The sequence below is a fragment of the Panulirus ornatus genome, chromosome 37 (genome assembly GCF_036320965.1).
Source record: "Panulirus ornatus isolate Po-2019 chromosome 37, ASM3632096v1, whole genome shotgun sequence".
Lineage (NCBI taxonomy): Eukaryota > Metazoa > Arthropoda > Malacostraca > Decapoda > Palinuridae > Panulirus > Panulirus ornatus.
Genome location: NC_092260.1, coordinates 11,158,901 through 11,173,073, shown reverse-complemented (window position 1 = coordinate 11,173,073; position 14,173 = coordinate 11,158,901). Strand labels below are relative to the sequence as shown.

The 14,173-nt window shown below is 46.0% G+C and overlaps 1 protein-coding gene across 1 annotated transcript in view; it reads right to left on the bottom strand.

Moving 5' to 3' along the window:
- LOC139760498 (uncharacterized) overlaps nucleotides 1-12,958 on the bottom strand; it is a 34,266-nt gene extending 21,308 nt beyond the window's left edge. Inside the window, exons 1-2 of the mRNA XM_071683784.1 lie at nucleotides 12,799-12,958; nucleotides 2,120-2,238 (exon numbers count right to left, since the gene is read on the bottom strand). The gene's annotated coding sequence lies outside the window, so the exon portion shown is untranslated. The remainder of the gene's footprint in view (nucleotides 1-2,119; nucleotides 2,239-12,798) is intronic.
- Nucleotides 12,959-14,173: the final 1,215 nt, after the last annotated feature.

Here is a 14,173-nt window from a genome sequence, read left to right as displayed (position 1 = left end):
GTAACGCCCACCCTTAGGAAACCTGTCAAGGCCGCAGTAAGACCACTACAGTAATGTGATTAGTGGGACGGCGACGGAGAAGAAGCTGACGCAATGTTCCGATTCCCGCCGTCACACCGGTCGAGCCTATGCTCGGTTAACGTAGAAATGATATATGAATCGGACACCCAATATACGGATGTGTGTCATTTTATTAGGCCGATTGTTCCTTCCATACAGTAAATGCTCTTCACTACAGAGGGTTGTCGAGAGGTTTAGTGCACGTCGAGCAATGTAACTTGGTCTGAGATTGTCACTGTCGATGTTCACCAGGCGGAGCTGCGAGTAATACTCGTCAGACGTTGTGAGGCATGATTAACTGCTGCATTACAGAGTTATGAACCGTAGTTTTGTTACTGGTAGTTGGGTAATTGCATTGTCTTTTCAGGGGAATGTATAGAGTACTCTTTATGTACTGTGTCCGTGAGAGAGTGATTCGAAGTGAATCGAAGAGTGGTCAGTGGCAAGCGCTGTGTTCTTGCGCTGAAGAGGGAGGTGCGTGCAAGCAGGGTACCGAGAGGCTATGGCTCAAGAACCAGGAGGTTGCTACACTTACATACTGATGATACATCTGCTGCTGTTATGTCACCTGAATGATAGGCAGGAGTGAGAGAGGATGGAAATATGTTCAGGGTTAGGGTATTGGATATTGAGTTTCAAGAAGGATCGTTCCAGGGTAATATTGATATGAACGAGGAAGAATTGTATGTGTGGTAGGTTAGATATATGGGAGCGACGATCGAGTAAGGTTGGCAGTGTGAGGTAAGATGAGAACGGGAATAATGTAAGGGAGAGGAAGTGGCGGTATTTTGAAGGTACTGATGAAGACAGAAGTTACGTGTAGTGTGTCCATTAGGCATGCGTGAGCGGCTTTTTTAACAGTGATATAAATCTCGAATGATATAAGACAGGTGCGTGGTTACGAAGTTTTCAGAAAAGCTTGTGGATGAAATCTCGTTTAGATGGTACGTCGTTGTGAAATGATTAACGGAGAGAGGCTGAGGCAGAGATGTGGTAGAGACCAAGATCGAGATGAACAGCGACATGAGGACCAAAGTGGCAGGATTGTTGACCATGTGCTTTACAGGCTAAATGTATCTTAGGAGTGAGGGCCCTGGGACGTGCGGGTCTCACCTGACTACTTGGCGTACTGTTGGCTGGATGATTAAAGAGCGAGGTGTTGAGGAGAAACATTTTGTCTATCAAAGTGTACAGCTGCCATAAAACATACTCCAGGCCAGTGACGGTAGTGGCCGATTTCTCAAAGGTCCAACTGCTGTGAGAGATTTATTAGGAGCATCAAGCTACTTTGTTTTCTCGACCGCAGTAGAGAAGTAAGGGTGACAGTACGAGGAGGGTAGTTTAGGTAGACCAAAGATGAGACAGATAGGTGCGCTGAGTCAACTCATTAAGCCTGGGAGTACTTCAGATGAGGACCTTGATGGAACTGTTTCTGAGGTCGGTTTCTGTGTGAAGGTGGAGTGTGAATGGGGACGCTAGTCTCACCTGACGAGTGAAGTTGATATGTAAAGTGAAAAGTAAGAAGTTCCGTTATGAGCCTGAAAGTCTATGTTTCACCTAAGCATACTGGACATGAGCTGAGGATGGGTTCAAGTAAACTGAGAGGCTGTCTACACTTGATCCACTCTATGTAAATCGGATAAAGTATTATAGATAAAGAATGATGCTCATCTCTGTGCAATGAATTTTGTAAGCAGTAGTTGTATTATGTATTTCCAGTCAGTTGTAAAGCTGTGGGAATTTATGTAATGTGAAACGAGGCCCATGCAACACCACCTCTTGACTGGCTTAGTGACCTACAACTAGGTTTTCTCGGCGAGCTGCCTTTGTCTGCTGAGCTACTTCTGCTGGATCGTTCTACACAGAACACACGGCTGGAATCTTCTCTAGGGAGGCAGGTTATAGTAGCTAGCATACCAACAGGTGCTTCGAATTACACATGAGATGCTTGGCGTCACTACCTCTTCAGATGCATAATAATCGTTATCTGGAATGACTGTGCTGAAGAAGCTGATATCTTTACCTTAACTTGCTGAACGACATCGTAATCTTATCTTACTCGTTCGTGTCATGGAGCGGTGGATTGATGGGGCAGTCTGTACAGCGGCGCAGGGTTGTGGAGATCGAGGTGTTGGGCTGCAGTTGGCCTTCACAAGCCTCCCAGCCGCGCCCTCGGGACTGAAACATAAAGACGAAATGCCTGTAAGAATGATGGCGAGGAGAGTTGCTAATTGTGGTACTCAGAATTCATGACGATTTATTACAGATGAAGAACAAATCCCTCGGGATATGGATATTACAGAAGCTTTTCTGTAACCTTACAGAATACAGTGCTCTGTTACTTTGTGTCAGACCATTACAGACACGAACTCCCACCAGCATAATCTCTGTGTTTCTGATCTCTTCCACTTCCGCAAACAGTCCCAAAAGGACCTAGTGGTCGGTGCTCTATATATTCCTAAACATTCTCTCCTTAACGAGTTGCCATGTGTGTGAGTGTGTTCTGAAGTGTAGGTCTCATTGGAAATGTATAGGGCATCATGCATTCTTTAAGTATATACCAAGAACATGGGTTGGCTCTCTTAGGAGACTGGGTAATACCGCTGCCGCCAGTTCCCTGCGGAGGGACACGTACTATTACTGTAAAGCAAACTGTTAAGACGTTACGTAGAAAATGCTTTGTAGGATGTCTCTTATTGAACCTCAGTCTTCAGACGAGATATACGAAGCGAGGATATTGACACGCTACAGAAGCTGAGACAAATTCACGAACGTCACTAGTGTACGACGCCATTAAGTGAGAATCATGGGAAATACATTAATTTTTTTTACTATATATGAAAGCGTAGAATACAGTTTGTTTTCTTTAAAGACTTAATACTGAATGTAATTTGGATTTTGATTACCTGAAAAGGGTAAGAATCTTAAGTATATGATTCTTAACATGAGAATATGACCATAACTAACTGTGTTGGTATGGGAAAGGGCTGGTAAACTCGCAGTCACTGTTGGAATGAGGACACAGGAGAGCAGATAGCTCTATAAGAGCAGATGTACAGATTGATGGAATGAGGACACACAGAAGTAGATGGCTGTGTGAGAGCAGATGTACCGACTGATGTGTATAATTTTTTGAGATATTGCTTTTGCTGTATTATCAATGTGTCATTTTGTGAGAAATTACTTTTGCTGTATTATCACTGTGTATCATTTTGTGAGAAATTACTTTTGCTGTATTGTCACTGTAAACCTTGTTCTCTGTTCACCTCCCGCACAAAATATATTATAACGTGATCATGATCATTTGTGTTTATACAAAGGCATGATGGTTTGACCCACCTTAGAGTGAGAAAGACTTCATTTTGTCCGCAGCGACAGTCGGGAATAGTTAAAAAAAAATTGATTTAAACAAAGACATACTCTTTAAGTATATCAGACGTTCATATATATATATATATATATATATATATATATATATATATATATATATATATATATATATATATATATTTGATTTATTATACTTTGTCGCTGTCTCCCGCGTTAGCGAGGTAGAGCAAGGAAATAGACGAAAGAATGGTCCAACTCACCCACGTACCCCTGCATATACATACACGTCCCTCCACGCACATATACATACCTATACATTTCAACGTATACATACATATACATAAACGGACATAAACATATATACACATGTTCATAATTCATACTTGCTGCCTTCATTCATTCTCGTCGCCACCCCGCCACTCATGAAACGACAACCCCCTCCCCCCGCATGTGCGTGAGGTAGCGCTAGGAAAAAGACAACAAAGGCCATATTCGTTCACACTCAGTCTCTAGCTGTCATGTATAATGCACCGAAACCACAGCTCCCTTTCAACATCCAGGCCCCACAAAACTTTCCATGGTTTACCCCAGACGCTTCACATGCCCTGGTTCAATCCACTGACAGCACGTCGACCCCGGTATACCACATCGTTCCAATTCACTCTATTCCTTTCACGCCTTTTGCCCTCCTGCATGTTCAGGCCCCGATCGCTTACAATCTTTTTCACTCCATCTTTCCACCTCCAATTTGGTCTCCCACTTCTCCTCGTTCCCTCCACCTCTGACACATATATCCTCTTGGTCAATCTTTCCTCACTCATTCTCTCCATGTGACCAAGCCATTTTAAAACACCCTCTTCTGCTCTCTCAACCACACTCTTTTTATTTCCACACATCTCTCTTACCCTTTCATTATTTACTCGATCAAACCACCTAACACCACATATTGTCCTCAAGCATCTCATTTCCAACACATCCATCCTCCTCCGCACAACTCTATCTATAGCCCACGCCTCGCAACCAAATAACATTGTTGGAACCACTATTTCTTCAAACATACCCATTTTTGCTTTCTGAGATAATGTTCACGACTTCCACACATTTTTCAACGCTACCAGAACTTTCGCCCCCCTCCCCTACCCTGTGACTCACCTCCGCTTCCATGGTTCCATCCTCTGCCAGATCCACTCCCAGATATCTAAACCACTTCACTTACTCCAGTTTTTCTCCATTCAAACTTACCTCGCGATTGACTTGTCCCTCAACCCTACTGAACCTGATAACCTTGCTGTTATTCACATTTACTCTCAGCTTTCTTCTTTCACACACTTTACCAAACTCAGTCACCAGCTTCTGCAGTTTCTCACCCGAATCAGCTACCAGCGCTGTATCATCAGCGAACAACAAGTGACTCACTTCCCAAGCCCTCTCATCCACAACAGACTGCATGTTTGCCCGTCTCCTTCATTATCACCATCATTTTGTGCTCGTGATGTTGGAGATTCGTTTCTATATCAGGGTTTCTTGGATCCTCTGGGCACAATGTGTGTCACAATCAGACAAGAAAGAAAAGCGAATCATCTGCCAATACTGTGAGTAGTCACGCCTTCATGCCATCATATGGACACGTCTCGCTCTTTCTCTGTCGAGACGCCGTCATTTGTATACTACATTTGTATACTACATTACACAGATCCTTACCTGTTCATCCATCATACAACTTGTCTAAGCTCAACATACAACTCACACTTTCAGACCCTCTCTCCATGCCAGTCCTAACCTCCACCTCACCTCAGGTAACTCCGTCAAGCGTCCCCTAATTCCCATCCCTCCCACCACCTCCTGCCTGTGTTACGAGTGATGTAAGAGTGGGTCGTTCTTGCTATTGACGTCACTTAGTGTCATGTGACATCTTACATCAACGGAATGGAGGCTACAGCTCCAGTGCTTAGTGTTTGCTTGTTGGAGATGTGGTAGGGGGTTGACATACAGAGACTCGGGTGGTAGTTTCATACATCAGGGCGCATTTGTCACAGAGCAGACCGGGGCCGTTATTGCTGAGTCAGATAAGGATCACATAGAGCTGGGTACGAGTGACACAGAACCAGAGGGGGATGCCATAGAGATAGGTGGGGCTGCTACAAAGCTGGTTAAACGTGCCACACAGCCGGTTGAAGCCTCCACAAAGCCTGACATTGGACACATAAGACAAGGTGGGCGTGTTACAGATCCTGGATATCGGTGTCACAGACGGGTTGGTGGCAACGCAGCCATTTGAGGGTGCCACAGAGATGGTCGGATGGAAATGATGCGGAGGTTGATGGGCTGACACGGACTCTTGTGGGTGTGCTACAGAGCTGTGTGCAGGTACTACAGCTGTAATCAAATGAGGGTTTCAGAGAATCGGGTAGGAGTGGAGCAGAGCTGGGTAGAGATGGAGGAGTTGACGGAGAGTAACAGAACTGATTAGAGGTGACATATATCCGGGTGAGGAATACATGCAGGATGAGGTGTAGCTTGGAGCTAGGTGAGGGCTGATGTGGATTGAACAGAGCCGAGTGAAGGTGACTTACAGCAATGGTAAAGGTGTCTCAGTGTTAGAACCAAGTGAGAGATAGCATAGAGTCGGTTAAGGCTGGGCTAGAGCAATGGAGCCTTGGAGATGGTAGCTCATCCCCAGGGTACTGTGGTTCAGATGCTCGCGGGCGTAAGGAGCAAGTGAGGGTCATGGTGGTGATAGGGTGCTGGGTGAGGATGACGAGGAGCCAGGCTAAGATGAACAATAATCGGATGACTGTGACAAAGATCCAGGTGAGGATGGCTGACTGACATGTAAGAGTAATACAGAATCGGATTACGGTGGCCCAGAGCTCAGTGAGGGTGGCAGAGAGACATATAAGGGTTGTTGAGAAGTGTGAGTGGCATAGAGGTGCCAAAGGATGGGATAGAGCTATATGAAAGTGGCACAAATTCAAGGAAAGCACAGAACTGTGGAAAGATGGTATTGCAGCAAATGGTGAAGGCAGCTTCGAGTCCGATGAGGTTCCGCAGGGTCAGATGAGGTTGGCACAGCGCTGTGTGAAAGCAGCATAGATTTGGATGGGGCTAAGAGAGTTAGATGAGGATGGCAAAGAACTAGATGAAGATGGCACAGACCTACGTTTGATTGGTTTAGAATCGAGTAGCTTAGCACAGAGCTAGATGAGGGTGGAACAGAGATAGAGGAGGGTGGAAGCAGGGCTGGATGAGGGTGTGTAAGTGTGGGAGGGAAAGAGAGAGCCTCATGAAATTGGCACAGAATCAGATGAGGGAGACAAGACGTCACTGGAGAAAGCATAAAGCCGGACGAGGTTGTACGGCGTAGGCTGGGACAGTTCATGTTACATATAGCTGAAAGGAGGTAATAACTGTACCGAGACTGGAGTGATCGTGTTGTTAACTCGTTGAGTTCAGGTTCGAATATGTCCAGAAGGCCCTCGGGTCGCAGAGGAAACAAATGACAGAAGTCGTCCCGTAAATGTTATGTTACCGGACATATATGGTTCTGGCGCTACCTGAAGAGGATCATTAATTATACCTAATTTCTGGGTGATTTAATGATTTGCTCTCATTGAAAGTGAATGGGCGGGAAAAATGACAGACCAAAAGCTATTCAAATGAGGATCTTATCTTTTCATGCTAAAAACTCTTAGGTCGCTAAAGTAGGGCTGATATAATAATAAAATAATAAAATAATAAAATACGTAGCATTTTCTGGTTTAGCTTTGCTTTTACGAATCTCAGCGACCTCACAAGGACCAGCATGGGGGTAAATATACGAGTCTGTGGTCCCCCAGTCCCCCACTTGTATAGGTGTCAGATGATCCCTCACTCTCCTCTTTGACTCATATCAACGTTGTTTCGCTCGAGCTGGCACGACGCTTAGTGACTGATGGTGTGGGGATAATGGAGGCGTACCGTGATGGTCGTGACAGCGACACACGATCCACCAGCGACCAGTCGTGTTGTGGTCTGGGACGCGGTTATCTCCTGCTACAATGTCGCTGGTCAAATGAATGTTGCCTCGTATTCCACTGAACTGTGGGTCGACACTGGTCTGTGTAAGGGATCGTGTGTTCATTCTCGTTATAAGAGTAATGATGGTTGGGAACACACTGTACTGAGGTACAAGGTTAACTGGTGATTCAGCATTTGATATGACATTCAAAAGAAGCCAGGCGTTACCGGACTTTTCCTGCGTGTTGTTACGCCGCGAGTGAAAAGTCACCTTCGGTGAGGCTGTCTTCTTCAGTTGGCGAAAGGGAGTAGTATTGTCGAGGAGCTGCAGGTGCTCTTGGTAAAGGAATCCTGGAGTAACACCAGGATCTAATCATGATAAGTGTACTAAGGCAATCATATATGTATATATTTATTCTTTCTTTCAAACTATTCGCCATTTCCCGTGTTAGCGAGGTAGCGTTAAGAACAGAGGACTGGGCCTTTGAGGGAATATCCTCACCTGGCCCCCTTCTCTGTTCCTTCTTTTGGAAAATTAAAAAAAAAATGATGAGAGGGGAGGATTTCCAGCCCCCCCGCTCCCTCCCCTTTTAGTCGCCTTCTACGACACGCAGGGAACACGTGGGAAGTATTCTTTCTCCCTTATCCCCAGGGATAATATATATATATATATATATATATATATATATATATATATATATATATATATATATATATATATATATATATGTATATATATATACACCTGGGATAGTGGAGAAAGAATACATCCCACGCATTCCCCGCGTGTCGTGAAAGGCGACTAAAGGGGACGGGAGCATGGGACTAGAAACCCTCCCCTCCTTGTATTTTAACTTTCTAGAAGGGGAAACAGAAGAAGGAGTCTCATGGGGAGTGTTCATCCTCGTCGAAGGCTCAGATTGGGGTGTCTAAATGTGTGTGGATGTAACCAAGATGAGAAAAAAAAGGAGAGATAGGTAGTATGTTTGAGGAAAGGAACCTGAATGTTTTGGCTTTGAGTGAAACGAAACTCAAGGGTAAAGGGGAAGAGTGGTTTGGGAATGTCTTGGGAGTAAGGTCAGGGGTTGGTGAGAGGACAAGAGCAAAGGAAAGAGTAGCACTACTCCTGAAACAGGAGTGGTGGGAGTATGTGATAGAGGGTAAAACTGAAAGTGGATGAAGAGAGATGGGTGATTTTTGGGGCCTGTGCACCTGGGCATGAGAAGAAAGATCATGAGAGGCAAGTGTTTTGGGAGCAGCTGAGTGAGTGTCGTAGTAGCTTTGATATTCGATACCGGCTTATAGTGATGGGTGGTTTGAATGCAAAGGTGAGTAATGCGGCAGTTGGTGTACATGGGGTGTTCAGTGAAATGGAGATGGTGAAGAGCTTGTAGATTTGTGTGCTGAAAAAGGACTGGTGATTGGGAATACCGGGTTTAAAAAGAGGTATACATAAGTATACGTATGTAACTAGGAGAGATGGCCAGAGAGCGCTAGTGAATTACGTGTTAATTGATAGGCGCGTGAAAGAGAGACTTTAGGATGTTAATGTGCTGAGAGGTGCAACGGGAGGGATGTCTGATCATTATCTTCTGGAGGCGAAGGTGAAGATTTGTAGAGGTTTTCAGAAAAGAAGAGAGAATGTTGGGGTGAAGAGAGTGGTGAGAGCAAGTGAGCTTGGGAAGGAGACTTGTGTGAGGAAGTACCAGGAGGGACTGAATGCAGAATGGAAAAAGATGAGAGCAAAGGACGTAAAGGGAGTGGGGGAGGAATGGGATGTATTTAGGGAATTAGTGATGGCTTGCGCAAAAGATGCTTGTGGCATGAGAAGCGTGGGAGGTGGGCACATTAGAAAGTGTAGAGTGCAGGGATGAAAAAGTAAGATTATTAGTGAAAGAGAAGAGAGAGGCATTTGGACGAGTTTTGCAGGGAAATAGTGCAAATGACTGGGAGATGTATAAAAGAAAGAGGCAGGAGGTCTAGAGAAAGGTGCAAGAGGTGAAAAAGAGGACAAATGAGAGTTGGGGTGAGAGAGTATCATTAAATTTTAGGGAGAATAGAAAGATGTTTTGGAAGGAGGTAAATAAAGTGCGTAAGCCAAGAGAACAAATGGGAACATCGGTGAAGGGGGCTAATGGGGAGGAATAACAAGTGGTAGTGATGTGAGAAGGAGATGGAGTGAGTATTTTGAATGTTTGTTGAATGAGTTAGGTGATAAGAGTGGCAGATATAAGGTGTTTTGGTCGAGGTGGTGTGTGAAGTGAGAGGGTCAGGGGGAATGATTTGGTAAACAGAGAAGAGGGACATGTCAGTTGGGAGGTAAGTTTGAATGGAGAAAAACTGGAGGAAGTGAAGTGTTTTAGATATCTGGGAGTGGATTTGGCAGCGGATGGAACCATGGAAGCGGAAGTGAGTCATAGGGTGGGGGAGGGGGCGAAAGTTCTGGGAGCGTCTGAAAAATGTGTGGAAGGCGAGAACATTATCTCGGAAAGCAAAAATGTGTATGTTTGAAGGAATAGTGGTTCCAACAATGTTGTATGGTTGCGAGGCTTGGGCTATAGATAGAGTTGTGCGGAGGAGGTTGGATGTGTTGGAAATGAGATGTTTGAGGACAATATGTGGTGTGAGGTGGCTTGATCGAGTAAGTAATGAAAGGATAAGAGAGATGTGTGGTAGTAAAAAGAATGTGGTTGAGAGAGCAGAAGAGTATGTATTGAAATGGTTTGGTCACATGGAGAGAATGAGTGAGGAAAGATTGACAAAGAGGATATATGTGTCAGAGATGGAGGGAACGAGGAGAAGTGGAAGACCAAATTGTAGGTGTAAGGATGGAGTGAAAACGATTTTGAGCGATCGGTGCCTGAACATGCAGGAGGGTGAAAGGCGGGCAAGGAATAGAGTGAATTGGAACGATGTGGTATACCGGGGTCGACGTGGTCAGTGGATTGAACCAGGGCATGTAAAGCGTCTAGTGTAAACCATGGAGAGTTTTGTGGGGCATGGATTAGGAAAGGGAGCTGTGGTTTCGGTGCATTATACATGCTAGCTAGCTATACTGAGTGTGAACGAAGGTGGCCTTTGTTGTCTTTTCGTAGCGCTACCTCGCACGCGCGCGGGGGGAGGAGGGTGCCATTTCATGTGTGGCCGGGGTGGCGACGGGAATGGATGAAGGCAAGTGTGGACATGTACATGTGTATATATGTATATGTCTGTGTATTTATATGTATGTATATGTTGAAATGTATAGGTATGTATATGTGCGTGTGTGGTCGTTTATGTATATACATGTGTATGCGGGTGGGTTGGGCCATTCTTTCGTCTGTTTCCTTGCGCTACCTCGCTAACGCGGGAAACAGGCACTAAGTGTAATGAAAAGAATGATATATATATATAATATGTAATCACGGATAGCCTATTTGGGCCAGGCCACTACCCCTCTGATTTCTGTGCATCCTGATGCATCCTCACATCCTCATCTGGATAGTGTGATTAGTTACTGGATTTTTATGTACCTTACACCATTTTCTGTGTGGCCACTTTTTTCCAAGGCATCACCACAGGTACTGATAGTAACGGCTGTGTCTAGTTCAATGCCGCACCGGTGTAGGTCAAGAGCAGATTAAGTTGCAAGAGGCGGTGACGAGAATGATAGTAGAGGCCGACGGAGGTGATCGAGTGGGGGAGCCAAGTGGGCTGGTCGCTCCCAGCCTAGCGCTAGCCCAGTGGTCGCCTCACACACACACACACACACACACACACACACACACACACCTGAAGCCTGTAGAGTGGCCGTGTTGTGTATGGGATCTAACACGGTGGCCACGTCTTGAAGCCTCGTCTCGCTGACACCTGTTGAATCTTTCGGTGTTACAAAATGACCAAAATATGTGACAACCCAACCAGGAAGCTAGAACAACTGTTCAGTATACTGTCAGGAGACGTGAGAAACGGTAATGGAACAGACAGAAACATATACGAGAATACTTGACTTGAGGTTGCACTCTGACCCAGAGGAACCAAGAACCGATTATTCGGTAGTGCGGTGGCAGCTGAGAACAGCCTTGTTCATCAAGCAAGAGGTGCGTGCGGTGAGCTCAGTCTGGTCATAGATACTTGTAGGGAGGTACTCACTCTCACCGCTGGGCTTAACCTGCTTCTCACCGACACTTTACTGGCCAGAGCCTGCTGCATCCGTGACAGTAGTGTCACTTGTCCACGACAGTGCTTTCCCTCATCCATGACCACACTGTTCCTAACTCGTGACAACATTCCATCCTTAATAACAGTCCCTCTTCCGTGACAACAGAATGTCTCTCCCTTGAAGGGACTCCCCCTTCATATCTGACAACACTCTTCCCCGACCCTGACGATATTGTCCCTCGTCCGTAAAAGTACCATCACGTCAACAGATCCCTAAAACTTGATAACACTGTTCTTCATCTGTGACACCAGTACCCGTCACCCCTGACAACACTATCTGTCATCTGTGACAAACACAATCGTCGCCCATGACAGCGCTCTCCATTGTTCATGACAAACACTAACGCTCGCCCCTGACAACACATTTTCTTGCCCCAGACAACATCATCCTCGTCTCATACAGCATTATCCCTCGCTAGTGACAACATCGTCCCGCTACCGTACACACATGGACCTGCAGTATTAGACACACTGCTTTTCAAACGTGATGTAACACTAGCACTAGTGTTGCCACAGCTTTTCCCGTGCACCAACACTGGCCCTAACGTGCACCAACACTGGCCTTCACGTGCACCAACACTGGCCCTCATATGCACCAACGCTGGCCTTCACTCTCACCACCACTGGCCCCCACATGCACCAACCCTGGTCTTCACATGCACCAACACTAGTCCTTACGTGCACCAACACTGGCTCTCTCAAGTGCCACTGCAACCCATTTCTTACAGAAACACGAGTCACTGAAATCCACCTTTGACAACATTATTGCTGGTACTACCACTATACAGGGACTGTGACAGCACCACACCAGTTGGTGTCACCTCAACACACCACTAGTGACAATTTCTCTTACACTGTTGCCAACACGACACGCCACTTGTTACCAGGACACGGGAGAGTAACCGTGTGTCCTGGTGCTTCTCCTGTTTCCGGGTCCCTTATTACTCCCTCCCCCCATCTAAGGGCTCCGGTGTTTTGCGCCTTGTGCGCCGCCTTCAACGGGGCCATGTTTGTGGCACTGCAAACCATCCCTTGTGACCACATTATTGTCACTAGTGGCACCATGACCCATCATCTGTTACATCACCGGCTTCTCTGGTAGCACTGTGACCCATCATCTGTGACCACACTGCTGTCACTGATAGCACCCGTTATCCAACACCTGCGGCGCCACCGCCGTCACTGGTGGTGGCACAGTGACGTACCGCCTACCTTGCTCCCTGCAGCGTGGTGGTGGGTGGTGGTGCTGGCGTGGAGGCCGTTGGTGGAGTGTGGGTCTAGCCGGAGCAGCGGCTCAATATATGCCTGCGGGACACGTGACGCGGCTCACGGATGACCACGCCAGGGGCGCTGCCCTCCCTAGGCGCAGGAGGGAGAGTCCTTAGAACGAGGTGAACGGCATCAGCTCCACACACTGGATACAGCCATAACCATTCAAACAATGATCGTAGTAGATATAAGGTAATCGACTTCGATTGACCGTATCCTTTATCATGGGCGTTCGCCACCATCGGGCGGCTCTGGCAACGCCAGCAAGTCAACACAGTGACACACTCCAGGGAATAACTGCTGTCGATTTATTGTTCTGTTTCTAAACTGGCAGTCAGAAATTGGCAGTCAGGGGACTATTAGTTTGGTTAATTATGCATGTAGAAAGAAAGATTCTTTCCCCAAGAAAACATTGGTAATTTGGTTTATCAGAGACACCTGAAGTGCTTCTGGCTCAAGAAATTAGTAGAAAGGAGGACTGACAAATGGTGAGGTATAAGGCGACTAAAAGGGGAGGGAGCAGGTGGCTGGAAATCCTCCCCTCCCATTTTTGATTTTCCAAAAGAAGGAACAGAGAAGGAGGCCTAGTGAGGATATTCCCTCTAAAGCTCAGTCCTCTGTTCTTAAAGCTACCTCGTTAACGCGGGAAATGGCGAATATGTATGATAAAAAGGGATATATATATATATATATATATATATATTTTTTTTTTTTTTTTTTTTTTTTTTTTTTATACTTTGTCGCTGTCTCCCGCGTTTGCGAGGTAGCGCAAGGAAACAGACGAAAGAAATGGCCCAACCCCCCCCATACACATGTACATACACACGTCCACACACGCAGATATACATACCTACACAGCTTTCCATGGTTTACCCCAGACGCTTCACATGCCCTGATTCAATCCACTGACAGCACGTCAACCCCTGTATACCACATCGCTCCAATTCACTCTATTCCTTGCCCTCCTTTCACCCTCCTGCATGTTCAGGCCCCGATCACACAAAATCCTTTTCACTCCATCTTTCCACCTCCAATTTGGTCTCCCTCTTCTCCTCGTTCCCTCCACCTCCGACACATATATCCTCTTGGTCAATCTTTCCTCACTCATTCTCTCCATGTGCCCAAACCATTTCAAAACACCCTCTTCTGCTCTCTCAACCACGCTCTTTTTATTTCCACACATCTCTCTTACCCTTACGTTACTTACTCGATCAAACCACCTCACACCACACATTGTCCTCAAACATATCATTTCCAGCACATCCATCCTCCTACGCACAACTCTATCCATAGCCCACGCCTCGCAACCATACAACAT